At 40.4% G+C, this 14,997-nt stretch overlaps 1 protein-coding gene across 1 annotated transcript in view; it reads right to left on the reverse strand.

Moving 5' to 3' along the window:
• METTL15 (methyltransferase like 15) overlaps positions 1-14,997 on the reverse strand; it is a 277,974-nt gene that overhangs the window by 81,403 nt on the left and 181,574 nt on the right. The gene's annotated exons all lie outside the window — the stretch shown is intronic.

Here is a 14,997-nt window from a genome sequence, read left to right on the forward strand (position 1 = left end):
TTCAGAAGAGATTTGAAACACTAAGGAACAGAGTAGAAGGGTCAACAGCCTGAAGATTCCTAAACATATTGGTTGAGATTGGACAGGACTGGGGGAGGGTGCTTCAGTGTGAAAGTTATCAGATGACGGTCAGAGAGAGGAAAAGCTGAGGTGCAGAAACTGCAGAGTCAGCAGTTGGAAAAGATAAGATAAGATCAAGACACTGGCCATTCTGGTGAGTGGGAGTAGTGGAGCACAGTTGAAAACTGAAAGAGGATGTTAAAGCGAGAAACTGAGAAGCACAAGAGTCAGAGGGATCATTAGCATGAATGTTAAAATCTCCAAGAATGAGGGAAGGAAATAAAGACAGGACCGCCGAGAAACTGAGCCGGGCTTGGGGCAAGGCCGCACCCCCCCACCTCTCAATCGATACTGTAGTCGCCTCCCTCTCCTGCTCCCAGGCCGCTTGTGCCACAGTTCCCAGTCTCCATCTACCTACCCTCTGCTCCCTTCTGCCTGCCATCCGACCCCCTTCACTTAAATTTAAAAAACAAAATCTCTAAAGCAGTAGGCGCAGCAGCGCCTTCTGTGCGAAAGCAGCAGATCGTCTTGGGCGGGCTCCCTCACTATGTCCCGCCTTCGCAGAAATAGGAAATTACATCTGAGGAGGGCGGTACACAGTGAGGGAAGGCCCGCCCAAGGCGATCTGCTGCTTTCACACAGAAGGTGTTGCTGCTTTAGAGATTTTTTTAAATGCAGGGGGTCGGACGACAGACAGAAGGGAGCTGAGGTTAGACAGGTGGAGACGGGACTGCTGTGCCAGCGGCCTGACCTGGGAGTAGGAGAGGGTGAGAGACTCTGGCACCGGGCCCTCTTCGGTGGCCCGGGGAATTTTGCCCTCCCCTGCCCACCCCTCTCGGCGGCCCTGGATGAAGGTTCAAGAAAGAAGGAAAGCCAAGTGTCAAAGTCAGTGAGAGAGAAAGAAAGGGACTTATCAGGGGGTCGATAAATGACTGCTACTCGGAGAGGCAGAGGAGTGAATAAATGGATGGAGCAGAGTTCAAAGGAAGAAAAACAGTGAGACTGAGGTGGAAGAACAAGTTGAAATCTACAGGAGGGTGAAAGTAGTAGCCAGGCCAACCATGTGGGGAGTATGGGAGAAAAGGTAACTTCCATGACAGAGGGCCATGGCTGAAGAAGAGTCTTCAGGGCAAAGCCAAGTCTAAGTTAGGGCAGACAGAGAGTACGAGAGATAAAGAGGCCGTGGATATAGGAAAGTTTGTTGCAGACAGAGTGGGCATTCCACAGAGCACATGAGAAAGGCAGGGAAGAAGGGGGGAGGAAAGGAACATAAATTAGATTGGAAACATCATGGTGTGACCTGCACGAACAGGTCCAAAATGACGAGGGATTGAAAGGCATTACAAACTTTGTTATGCATAAAATCAAGAAAATTTTACAGCATTTCCTTATTGGTTCTTCCTTTTCACTTTTTGCTCATCAGTATGAGCTATACTACATGTCTCTTTTGACTATTACCTTGCTCAGTTTGTAAGCTTTGGGTGAACTTTTCACAAATGATTTTGAAAAATGATGCACAGGATGAACACAGCTTTTCTGATCATTAACTTTCTGCACTGTGAACTACTTGTTGCACCTTTTAAACATTAATTATGAGGTAAAGAGACATTGGAAAGCTGCTATTCTTAATATGACCTTAGCCTTCAAAATATATAACAATACAGTATTTATGAAGCTCTGTTCAAGTTGTTGTTAAGACTTAAAATATTCTGAGCCTCTGAACTTTCAGTATGAGATATGCGTCAAAGCAGCACAATACCAGTAAAACTGTTGGTTAGTACAGCGAGACAATATGGATCAAGTATTTTATCAACATGTTGAAATACGTACATAAATGAAAAGCAATGCCTGTAATTTCTACTTGAATTCAATTGAAGTTGAAAATGAAATAAAATACAATATTGAAAGATTATAACAGTTGAACAAAATACTGGCTATGTCAAAATAATCAGTTGCAATCATATAACACTAACACACAACAGTAGATACCCTAAGAGCCAAAAAAACATTTTTTTTTTTGTCTATTAGATTGTAAGCCCTTTGAACAGGGACTGTCTTTCTTCTATGTTTGTGCAGCGCTGCGTAAGCCTTGTAGCGCTATAGAAATGCTAAATAGTAGTAGTAGTATCTAACAGTGATTACCCTCCATATTACTGGCTCATCATACACTATTTTACTTTGGTCCTTTCTTTTTGTACAGTCTCATCCCTGTGGAACACGTTGACTCTCACAATCAGATCAGAGCAATCTCAACTTAGGTTTAGCTCAGTAAAGACCCATTTATTTTCCACCAATTTTCTCAACTGTTCCTAGGCTGTTGGGCTGGTTGCCCAGTCCGCTGTAGTTCAGCCCTATTCTTTTCTCCTTCTTTCCATGTTTTCTGTCCTCTCCTATTTTATTATAGTTCCTTTCTTTTTCTGATTTGTTTAGTTGATTGTACTCCACTTTGGTTTTCTTTTAAGAAGGGCGGTATATCAAGCCTTTATTAAACATTTTCAATTTGGTAGCCTTCACTGTGCCCTATAGTCCGTCAACTCTTTTGAATTAAAACATAGCCAGGTATCTAGCACTACATAATAATAACATAATTGAGACCATACACAGGTAACGTTTTGGTCACCTAAGAGGCAAATTAATTAAAAGCAATGTGTAAAATGACATGAATTAATCAGAAATTAATTTCAACCATATTTTTCTTCTCTATCAGATAAATATGAACAGGCTCATTTTCGAAAGAGGACGTCCATCTTTCGACATAAATAATACGTACATAAGTAATGCCTAACTGGGAAAAGACCAAGGGTCCATCGAGCCCAGCATCCTATCCACGACAGCGGTCAAACCAGGACAAGGGCACCTGGCAAGCTTCCCAAACGTACAAACATTCTATACATGTTATTCCTGGAATTGTGAATTTTTCCCAAGTCCATTTAGTGGTGGTTTATGGACTTGTCCTTTAGGAAACTGTCTAACCCCTTTTTAAACTCTGTAAAGCTAACCGCCTTCACCACGTTCTCCAGCAACGAATTCCAGAGTTTAATTACGCGTTGGGTGAAGAAAACTTTTCTCCGATTTGTTTTAAATTTACTACACTGTAGTTTCATCACATGCCCCCTAGTCCTAGTATTTTTTGAAAGCGTGAACAGACGCTTCACATCCACCTGTTCCACTCCACTCATTATTTTATATACCTCTATCATGTCTCCCCTCAGCCGTCTCTTCTCCAAGCTGAAAAGCCCTAGCCTCCTTAGTCTTTCTTCATAGGGAAGTCGTCCCATCCTTGCTATCATTTTAGTCGCCCTTCGCTGCACCTTTTCCAGTTCCACTTTCTTGAGATGCGGCGACCAGAATTGAACACAATACTCAAGGTGCAGTCGCACCATGGAGCGATATAATGGCATTATAACATCCTCACACCTGTTTTCCATACCTTTCCTAATAATACCCAACATTCTATTCGCTTTCCTAGCCACAGCAGCACACTGAGCAGAAGGTTTCAGTGTATTATCGACGACGACACCCAGATCCCTTTCTTGGTACGTAACTCCTAAAGTGGAACCTTGCATGACGTGCATGCATGCGGGTCCCTGGAATAGTCTAGTCGTGGGTGCAGTAACTGCAGACAGATGGACCCAGGCCCATATTTCCCCCTACCTGTTACACTTGTTGAGGAAACTGTGAGCCCTCCAAAACTCACCAGAAACGCACTGTACCCATATATAAGTGCCCCCTTCACCCATAAGGGCTATGGTAGTAGTGAACAGTAGGGAGTAGTGGGTTTTGGGGGGCTCAGCAGACAAGATAAGACAGCCATGGTGAGATGTACCTGGGAACATTTTATGAAGTCCACTGCAGTGCCCCTTAGGGTGCACTATTGCTTTCCTGAGATGTTTGGGGGACCAGTCTACTAAAAATGCTGACTCCTCCTACATTCTAATGGCTTCATTTTGTGCGTTTTGCACTTGGACATTTTTTTTCCTGAAAATAGACCAAAAAATAAAATGTCCAGGGGAGTGGCAAGATGGTGATCTGAAGGTTATACGCTGAGCGGCCCCGCTGTACTCTGAAGTTTTCTACTTAACTAAATTTCTTCTTTAACAGTGATGCCCCATACAAAGAGGAAGGGGACGGCTAAAGGTCAACCGCCAATGGCCAGAACTTCGTCCCCTGTTCAGCAAACTTTGGACCACTACACGACCAGTCGCCCACAAACTGCCGGGTTAGCGAGTCCCGCATTGAGCGCCGATGAAGGAGCGTCGACACTCTTGGGCTTGGAAACAACTCTATCGCCCCCAGAAATCAACCTGCCTCCATGTCCTGCAAAGTATAGGAGTGAGTCAGGAGTACATGCTGAAACGGAGGTCGTCAGCAGCAGAACTTAAATCCGCGGTGCTACTCCTAAACCCGTAGGGGAAGCCAGCGTGGAGTTTTTGTCTCCCGTGGAGGTTACATTGAGTTCTATCTGGAAGGCGCTTCAGGATCCAACGATGGCAGTAACTAAATCTGCTCACAATACAACTTTACTTGTGAGTAAAATGGATAGTTTAACTGAATCCTTGAATGTTAAAACTGAAACTTCACATAAAGTACTACAGGAACAGGAAGAGGTTAAGGTTATGAAATCAACACCGGACGCTCTGGTAAGAGACAAACTCTTAATCCACCGGAAAATTGAACAAATGGAGAATTATAATAGACGTTTAACCTTAAGATTGTTGAACTTTTCTAGAGCTTCAGGCATGACTCCTATAGATTTCTTCAAAAAATACTTAACGAAAAATTTGAAAATTCCTCTTTCAGCTATTCCCCCATGTAATAAAATAAATTATTTAACAACTCTTGCTCAAAAGGGAGTGGAACCTGTGAGTGGTGGGAATTTGCCTCAATCAATAGGAATTGGATCAGAGAATCAAGATCTGTCTGCGTTGCTGGAAGATTGTCAGAAGTATCTATTCGAGGGATGCTTATTGCTTCGTTTGTATTTGAGCAGGACTTGAACTCAGTGATGAGATTATACTTCAAGTTCGCTTCATTACCTTTTTGTGGTCAAAGAATATGGATTTTTCCAGATGTGACTAAGGTTAAGCAAGATAGAAGGAAACAATTTCTGGCATTAAGAGAGGAAACAAGGAAACTAGGTGCATCCTTTTTGTTAGCATATCCTTGCAAGTGTTTGATACACTTCCTGGGCAATAAATATGTTTTCTATGAATCGAATCAACTGTGCACCTTTTTAGATATGAAGAACCTATCCAGTGGACCGATGGGGACTAATGATTTAAATGAATAATTAGTGGGGATATTCAGGGTTAAGCCATTTTCTTTTGTAAATTTTTTCAATAGATAATTGATCTCCTTGTCTTATCCCACTCCCCCTCAATTTGTGGTCTAAGAAAGAGTGAACTGAATTACCTGATTGTAATAATTTTCTTTCTTTATCACATTTTTATCTCACATTTTCCCACTGATTGCAGGCTCAAAGTGGCTTACAATAATACTGTAATAAAGTTGCAATGCAAATAAGTACAGTTTTGCAAATTAAGAAACAAGGTAGGAATAACAATTGAACAGCAATAGTTAAGATAGAATTAACAACTAATCAATAATAAAATGAGGAAGGTAATAACATGTAATTAGTGTCCATTGGATCATATGATGGTAAGGTATAATTCTGATTATGTTGAACCTAGGGAATAAGCCTTTTTAAACAATACTGATTTCAATAATTTCCTAAAGTTTAGGTAGTTCTGGGTAGATTTTACTGGTTTGGGTAGGGGATTCCACAGTTGAGTGCCAATGTAAGTGAAATTTCAGGCGTAAATTGCTTTATATTTTAAGCCAGTCTGGATAGTGTAAGTTCAAATATGATCGTGAGGTACTGGATCTGTTTCTGGGTGGTAAGTCAACCAGTTCAAGCATATATTCAGGTACCTCACTGTAGATTATCCTGTGAATTAATGTACATATTTTTAAAGCTACTTGTTCTTTTATAGGGAGCCAGTGCAGAATTTCTCTGAGTGGCTTTGCAGATTTGAATTTAGATTTTCCAAATATCAGTCTAGCCGCAGTATTTTGAGCCGTTTGTAATTTCTTGAGTAGATGTTCTTTGCATCCTGCATATATAGCGTTGCAGTAATCTGTCTGGCTTAGGACCATGGATTGTATCAAATTACGGAAGACTTCATGGGGAAAAAAATGGTTTTATTCGTTTGAGACTCTACATTGAATAAAACATTTTCTTTGTGGTGTTGGTTACTTGAGCCTCCAGTGTTAGATATCTATCAATTGTGATCCCTAAAAGTTTCAGACTAACCGAGATTAGCAATGAAAGCCTGGGGGTATTCAAAGTGGTAGGATTATATTTGTTATACTGAGATGATAATATAAGACAGTGGGTCTTTTCGGCGTTTAATTTCAGATGGAAAGAATTTGCCCATTTTTCCATTGTGGTCAGTCCAAGATTAATTTGATTGGTAATTTCATTCAAGTTCTTACTGAAAGATATATATATTGTTGCATTGTCTGCGTAAATAAAAGGATTTAAGCCTAATCTGGATAGGGCATTGGCTAATGGGGCCATCATTATGTTAAACAGTATGGGGGACAGTGGTGATCCTTGAGGGACTCTGCAAACTGCATTCCATGAAGAAGATAAAGTTGAATTTACTTTCACACAGTAGGATCTAAATGAGAGAAAACCCTTAAACCATTCAAGTACAGATCCATCAATACCGAAGTAGTCAAAAAGATGCACCAAGATGTTATGGTCAATCATGTCAAATGCACTGGACAAGTCAAATTGTAAAAGGAGTATGCTCTTTCCAGCAGCAATTTGTTGTTTAAATTTGGATATAAGTGTAACCAATACTGTTTCAGTACTATATAAGGAGCGAAAACCGGATTGAGAATCATGTATGATGGAAAATTCGTCCAAGTATTCCACAAGTTGTTTGGTTACCATGCTTTCCATTAATTTTGTTAACAATGGTATGGAGGCTATTGGGCGATAATTAGCAATGTCACTTGGGTTTTTTTTTAAATTATCTTTAGGAATAGGGGTAAGGAGTATATTTCCATAATTTTTTGGGAAGAAGCCAGATTTCAGCATAAAGTTTAGATGATGTGAGACCTTGGAGGAAGCAGGGAGGGGCGGACTTAAGTAGATAATTCGGGCATGTATCCAATTTGCAGAAGGAGTTTGAAAATTTAGAAATTGCTTTGGTGATTTGTTCTGTGGATAGAGGGGTGAAATGCAGCCAAGTGCGATCTGCTGGGTGGTCTCTGGAGGTAGACTGAAAGAGATTAAGGAGTTTTGTGGGGTGAGAGAGTTGCGTAATTTTTGGATTTTTTCTTTGAATTAACTGGCCAATGAATTTGCTGATTGGGGAATCTGAGCTTGTAGATGTTACCAGATTTGTTTCAAGGAGATTGACAACAATTTGGAATAATTTCTTCGGGTTAGAATAATCATATCCGATTTTTGATTTATAATATAGCTTTCGTGCTTGTTTTATATAGCATATTTGTATTTTCTAAGGGCTAATTTCCATTCTGCAAGTGTGAGTTCATTTTTTGCTTTTTTCCATTTGCGTTCCATTTTCCTGGTTTTTGATTTTAGGTATTTTAGTTCTTCGTTATACTAAGGTGTAGTATTTAATCTTTTTTTCTCCTTATTTTCTAGAGGAGCTATTTCATCTAATATATTGTTGCATCTTTTGTCCCACTCGTCGAGGAAGTGATTAGAATTCGCGTTTATAGACCAATTATTGTCATATAGTTTGGACCAGAACTCCGTAGAATCTATTTTTCCTCTTGTGGTGATTGTTGTGTGTTGTGCACGGTGATGACCTTTCTTTAACCATAGCATTGATAGCTTTAATTTAAAGTGATCGGACCATGGGACTTCGGACCAGTATGCATCTGTTATTTTAAAATTCTGGTCTGTGATTTGTCTGATGGAGCAGAAGTGTAGAGTATGAACCTTTTATGTGTGTAGGTCTGCAGTTGGGCCATGAATAGTCCCATGAGAGAAAAAAAATCCTTGCATTCTTGTGTTGATGGGGAATTCACGTTTTCAAGATGTAAGTTGATATCTCCTAGGATAAGTAAATTGGAGTTAGATATACTCATATTTGAAATGAAATCAGTGAGGATGGAGAAAGATTCATTCTAATTTCCAGGAGGTCTATAGTACGTAAAACATGACATGTGGTCTAGAAGGGATTTTTCTTGGATTCTTATGGATGCTATTTCAAGTTTAGTGGAGATAACTTCATCAATAATTTCAATCAGGAAGTTTGAGCAATAAATAATAGCTAAACCTCCACCTTTTTTATCCTTCCTGGTCCAATGTAATATTTTATAATTCGGAGGACATAAATCTAATAGAGTTGGGTCTTTTTGATTACGGAGCCAGGTCTCAGTGATGATGAGTAGGTCTAGGTTGTCAGAAGCAATCCAATCGAAGATTAGTAGTGATTTGTTAACAACAGATCTGGCATTGATGTAACCAATTTTGGTGTTTTGAAATGAAGTTTCCAGGTTTGGGAAAATGTCAGTTTTAGTGAGAGTTCTATCCTTGACATGAACTGATTGATTAAAGCCTTTTTTTAGAGACCGTAAATTCTGATCATATTTGGTGGTTTTACCTTTAGTATAATGATAATTGGTAGGATGTGCAGTTGCTTTACTGGGATGGCTTGATTTGTTTCGAATGATGGTATTTATATTATGTCCATTATATAGTGTGGATGATGATTGGTTAATCAGTAAGAAGGAGTAGGTTATTAGAAGATATTTGGTTAATTCCATATTGGTAGGTAAAGAATTGATTGTTTTACTAACCCCATGCTTTATTAAACAGGTGGAAGTGTCAAGTTCATTAAGTACTGACAGATATTAAGCAATGGGTAGATTTTTTTGACAAGTGGAAGTAAAATCTTCTATGTTCATTAGAAGCAGGGAAGCACTCAGTTGTTCTCTCTTTCACTGCACTGTGCAATCGTCATCGGTGTTAAAATCAGTGCATGGCAATAGAGATTTTGAGTTTCTGCATATACGCTATCATTCTGTTTTCTGCTCAGTTCTAGTAGGTGAGAAGGCAGTGGCCGGCTATCATTCTGTTTTCTGCTGTCAGTGGACGAGAAGGCAATGGCCGGCTATGCGCATATGCGTTATTGTTTTTTGCTCAGTCAATGGCCGGCTAAGCGCATATGCGCTATCATTCTGTTTTATTTGCTTAGTCACACTGGATGAGAAGGTAATGCCGGCTGTACGCGTATACACTATCGTTCTTTTCTGTTCAGTCAGTGGATGGGAAACAGTGGCCGGCTAAGCATCCGTGTCAGTCGGAGTTGCAAACGGCCTCCCGAAGCGCTCGGCGATCAGGTTGCAGGAAAAATGCTAACAGATAATATGGCCGTCCTCCTATGGTCCACCGCAACCAGACCACAGAGCCACAAGTGTCCAGTTGATCCGTCTGGCAAGTTCACACGTCTGGTAATATCGCCCTGGAACAGCACAGGCCACCTGCAACCACTACTCAGCCACCACTAATTCAGTCCCACAGACCTTCCATTGGAAGACAGCACATGGAGTACCTCTTTTCTACCGTATTGACTGCATGCAGCCTGCAGATAAACCTCTCCACGGAACAGCTAAAGGTTATGCCGGCTCTCAACAGCTTACCGAAGAGTAGGACAACGCTGGAGTAAGGATCCGGGGAAGCCGCGGACCTCGCTCGATGTCAGACGATGGTACAGTGGCAACTCAACAATAGGCCGCGAGGAACACCCCGTCTCAGTGGCCTGCGGCGGGCTCGGAGAAGAAATCAGCTGTAGTAGGATGGTTTCGGTGAACGGATGATGATCTATTCAGGTGAGGCTCGTTGACGTATATTGATTGGCGGCTGTGGAGGTATTCGAGGAGCTTCGGCAATGTCAAAGGTAGTGAAGTCGGGTAATCATCAGATGGACGGAAACCGTTAGAAGGGCCTTTAGATAGCGTAGTCACGGATTGTGGGCACTCATGTGTTATAGGCCCGGTATAGGTCTTTATATTACTTTCTCTGTATTTCATGTCAAGTTTATTTTACTACTTGTAAAATTTAAATTGCTACAAATAAAAATTAAATAAATAAATAAAATGTCCAAATCACAAAACCTTGTTCAAAACAGTATTTTCGAAAAAAAAAAAAAAAAAGACAGACATTTTTCTTTTTGAAAATGACCTTCTTTCCTATTCAGATTTTGGATGCTTTTTGCAAAACATCCAAATTCGGACTTAGATGTCATATCGAAAATGCCCATCAATGTATTAGAACATTTCTGTAAAACAAAGTTATTCACCTATAGCAGATGTTGTCCAAGGACAGCAGAACATAAATCCTAACATATGACTGATGTCACAACCAAAGCCCAGAGCAGAAAGCAATACCCCAGTAACTTTTCTCAGAAGGGTTTGGGTAGTCTCACCGCACATGCATGCCTGTTCCCATCTGCCACTGTAACACAGGCCCTCCTCAGTTCATCACAAGCTAAAGGAATACAACTCCTTGGGGAGGTGGGATGGTTGTGAGGACTTAAATCCTGCTATCTTTAGAGAACACTTGCTAAATGTAACTAATTTTGTTTTCTCTGAGGGCAAGCAGTACTATAAATTCCTCATGTATGAGACTCAATAGCTAGTCTGCCTTCAAGAGAAAAGAAGAAAACACAAGTTGTGAAGAAACATGCAGATACCAATATGTTCGGTGGCAACAGGGCATATTTATCTTCTGCCCTTCTCCTTTTTAAAAAAATGTTTTGAAGGCAGCCTGGAACTGAAAGAGAAGGGCCTAAGGAGGAAGGAGTTGGATTCTAAACCTCAAACAAATTCTAGAGGACTGTCTGGCCAAATCTACTATCACATTGGGAGTCCTGTTCTATATAGTAGTGGGATGTTACTGTATGAACAGAGGACCATGCTGAAGCTCTGCAAATCTCTTCTTTGGAGGATGATCTTAGGTGAGCTACCAACCCAACCACAGCTCTGACATTATGAGCCATGATATGACCCTCTAGAGCAGATGTTCTCAACTCAGTCCTCAGGACATACCTAGCCAGTTAGGTTTTCAGGATACCCACAATGAATATGCATGAGATAGTTGCACACAAGGGAGCTTTCTATGGGTTTTAGTCTGTTCTAGATAGAAGACCAAGGTTCTCATGCAGTCCAAGTTTGCAGTGTGCTTTCACGTTTTTGGGCACAGGGCTTAGGAAAAAAAGATTGGAAGGAGTAACAATTGGTTAAAATGGAACTTGGAGACAAATTTTGGAAGGAAATTCAGATGGATGCACAAAACCACTCTATTATAAAACTTAGTATAAGGCGGATCAGGTATTAGGGCCCAAACTCACTAACCCTGGACATTGAAATAATCAACATCAAAATTAAGATCTTTCAAAGTCAGGCACTTCAAATGACAGGTATCTAGTGGATCAAAGGAGCTTTCTTCAGCTGGATAAGAAAAAAGTTGGGTTCCCATGACACTGGGAGTCATGATGAGAAGTTTTGTAATTAGTAAATCCTGTGTAGTTTTTAGCGTTTGATGCCCATATTATTCCTATAGGCGACCTTTGTAAATGGGGCCCTAAGTGTACCAAAGTTTACCCTTAAAGAGTTGGTCTTTGATAACTGCAAGTATTCAAGCAGTTTTTGTGCAGGGATCAATGGCTTCACCCTTACATCAGACAACTATACACCCTCTCAGTTGAATCCTTCCTGGCAGCTAGCAGGACCTGCGAGACACTGTCACACACATTCATAGAAGATAATGCCAATCTCTCAACATCTAAGCAGTGAGGGGTAGGTATTCTATGTTAGGATGCAGCAATGTTCCCCCATTTTGTGTAATCAGTGCTGCAACCATTACAGTCTCGTGGGACTTCTGATAGAAAACTTCAACAGAAGTGGGAACCAGACTTGTTTAATCCTATACCAGGTTATGAGAATTATGGTTCCCCAATCCTTCTTGAGCTTTAATAGTCTTCACTCTGAGGGGTATTTGGAGGATGGGCATACAGAAGACCCTCCCTCTAATGCAGAAGAAATGCATCTGTGGCTAGTTTGCCATACAGCACGACCCTGGAGCAAAACATAAGTATATTCTTGTTGAATGGAGTGGCAAATAGATTTATCAAGGGGGTACCATACTTCCAAAATATTTTGCGGACAACTATGTTGTCCTTTGTCCACTTGTGGGGTTGCAGAACTCAACTCAGTTTGCCTGGCAGTACATTGTCCTTGCCTACCAGATATGTGGCCCTGACATGGAATGGACAGCTTTAATGGAGCACTCATTTTAACCTCTCCTCCTGAAATATCTAATTTCTTTAGTTGTTCTGAATACTTTAACAGCTAACCCCTGAATAATGAGCACTGACTGGCAATAATTAGAATTTATGCGCACAACTCGCTAAGTGTATTGTGTAACGAAGTGCACCTAGCTTCTAACTCGTGCAGGCAAAAAGAGGCATGGTTATAGGCAGGGAAATGGGTGTTTCGCTGGTGTTCTTAAATTTATGCGCAGAGTTATAGAATATGGCCCAGTGCACCTAAATCTACGCACTGGGATTTATGCCATATTTTTGCTGGTGTAAATGAAGGCGCATAGTTTTAGGTGCTGAGATATCAACTAAGCACATTCTATATAACCACGCCTAAATCTAGGCACAGATTGTAGAATATGCTTAGTCGGCATTGATTTCCGGACCAATTTTTTTAGAAGCCATAGAATCTTCCCCTAAATGTCTACTTTTATGACTGCTATCTCTGGCAAAAGCCAAACAATTTCTACTCCTGAGGCCAAAATTAATTTGGGTGAATTTCACCCTAAGATATGTATCTTTTAAGCAGAAAGGGTCCAACTCCTTTTCATATCACAAAAAGAGCTCTAGAACAATCATTTAAAAATGATCTCATTGACTAATCCAATGATAATATTTCCTGTATGAGGGAGGGAGGGAGGGAGGGAGGGAGGAGGAAAAAGGAAACCAGGTAAAGTGAAGTCATATGCAATTGAACTGAGTACCAAGTGATAGTCACTCCAACAGCAGAACAGAAAACAGGCAATAGGTGCGTGTCTTAATATTTTACAAAGATAAAAATATAACACTGTATTTTAAGTCTCTATATTTATTTCACTTCCAGTTATGAGATACCTCTTAAGGAAATGCTTGTTCTATGAAACAGTCTGCTGCAGTGACTGCAAGGATCCAAATTATCAATAAATTATCTGTTAGATTAACAAACCAATGCAGGGCCACAAAAGCTTTTATAAACCATCTGTAACCAGTGTTATGCCCAGAGAAAAAGTGATAAGTGTTACAAATCTCTATTAATAGCATCATGGAAGTCTAAGAATAAAGTTACTAAAGCCATTAGTGTAACGTATCCATGACTTTATAGAATCTCAGCATATTGTTTTTACAGAGAACCCTGCCATGCCAAATGTCTGATAAGCTTCACAGGATTAAAACAGTGTAAACAAATTAAAATGGTAAAACTTTTATAGAATATCGTAAAATATTTTAATTAAAATGTACTGAATACTAAGATATAGAGGTCTTTTCGCACATATGAAATAATCTATCTGTAGTCTTAATTACAAAATTGTAACAATTCTTTGCCTATTGGATACACAATGCACTATAATAAATTTTGGCATTCAATGTAAATTAGGAACAAATTGCATCTGGAACAAATATTAAATCTGAGCAAATCTCCAGACTGGTCAGACGTCATCCGATACACACAGTGGTAAGTTTTTGTTTGTGGGATTTCGGCTTTTTTTTTTTTTTTTTTTTAAGAAAACGTGAACCAGGTTGGAGCCAGTAATGGTTTATGAGGAAGCAATTTCAACCATGGCAACCAAACAACTTACAGGCTACATAAACAAATTCTCAATATTACATGAATCACAGTCAGGTTTTCGCCCCCTCCACAGCACTGAAACAGTACTACTCACTCTCCTAGCCAAATTCAAGCAGGAAATAGCAATAGGAAAAAACATCCTTCTCCTCCAATTCGACATGTCTAGTGCATTCGATATGGTAAATCACAATATATTAATAAGATTACTAGATAAGTTTGGGATTGGTGGAAACATACTTAACTGGATCAAGGGCTTCCTAACTACAAGAACCTATCAAGTAAAATCAAACTCAAGTATATCTTCACCGTGGAAAGTAGACTGTGGCGTACCGCAAGGATCACCGCTATCACTGATCCTCTTCAACTTAATGATGACCCCACTAGCCAAGTCCCTATCCAACCAAGGTCTTAATCCTTTCATACAGTGGGGGAAATAAGTATTTGATCCCTTGCTGATTTTGTAAGTTTGCCCACTGACAAAGACATGAGCAGCCCATAATTGAAGGGTAGGTTATTGGTAACAGTGAGAGATAGCACATCACAAATTAAATCCGGAAAATCACATTGTGGAAAGTATATGAATTTATTTGCATTCTGCAGAGGGAAATAAGTATTTGATCCCCCACCAACCAGTAAGAGATCTGGCCCCTACAGACCAGGTAGATGCTCCAAATCAACTCGTTACCTGCATGACAGACAGCTGTCGGCAATGGTCACCTGTATGAAAGACACCTGTCCACAGACTCAGTGAATCAGTCAGACTCTAACCTCTACAAAATGGCCAAGAGCAAGGAGCTGTCTAAGGATGTCAGGGACAAGATCATACACCTGCACAAGGCTGGAATGGGCTACAAAACCATCAGTAAGACGCTGGGCGAGAAGGAGACAACTGTTGGTGCCATAGTAAGAAAATGGAAGAAGTACAAAATGACTGTCAATCGACAAAGATCTGGGGCTCCACGCAAAATCTCACCTCGTGGGGTATCCTTGATCATGAGGAAGGTTAGAAATCAGCCTACAACTACA

The sequence above is a fragment of the Microcaecilia unicolor genome, chromosome 4, assembly GCF_901765095.1.
Source record: "Microcaecilia unicolor chromosome 4, aMicUni1.1, whole genome shotgun sequence".
In the NCBI taxonomy this organism is placed as follows: Eukaryota; Metazoa; Chordata; class Amphibia; order Gymnophiona; family Siphonopidae; genus Microcaecilia; species Microcaecilia unicolor.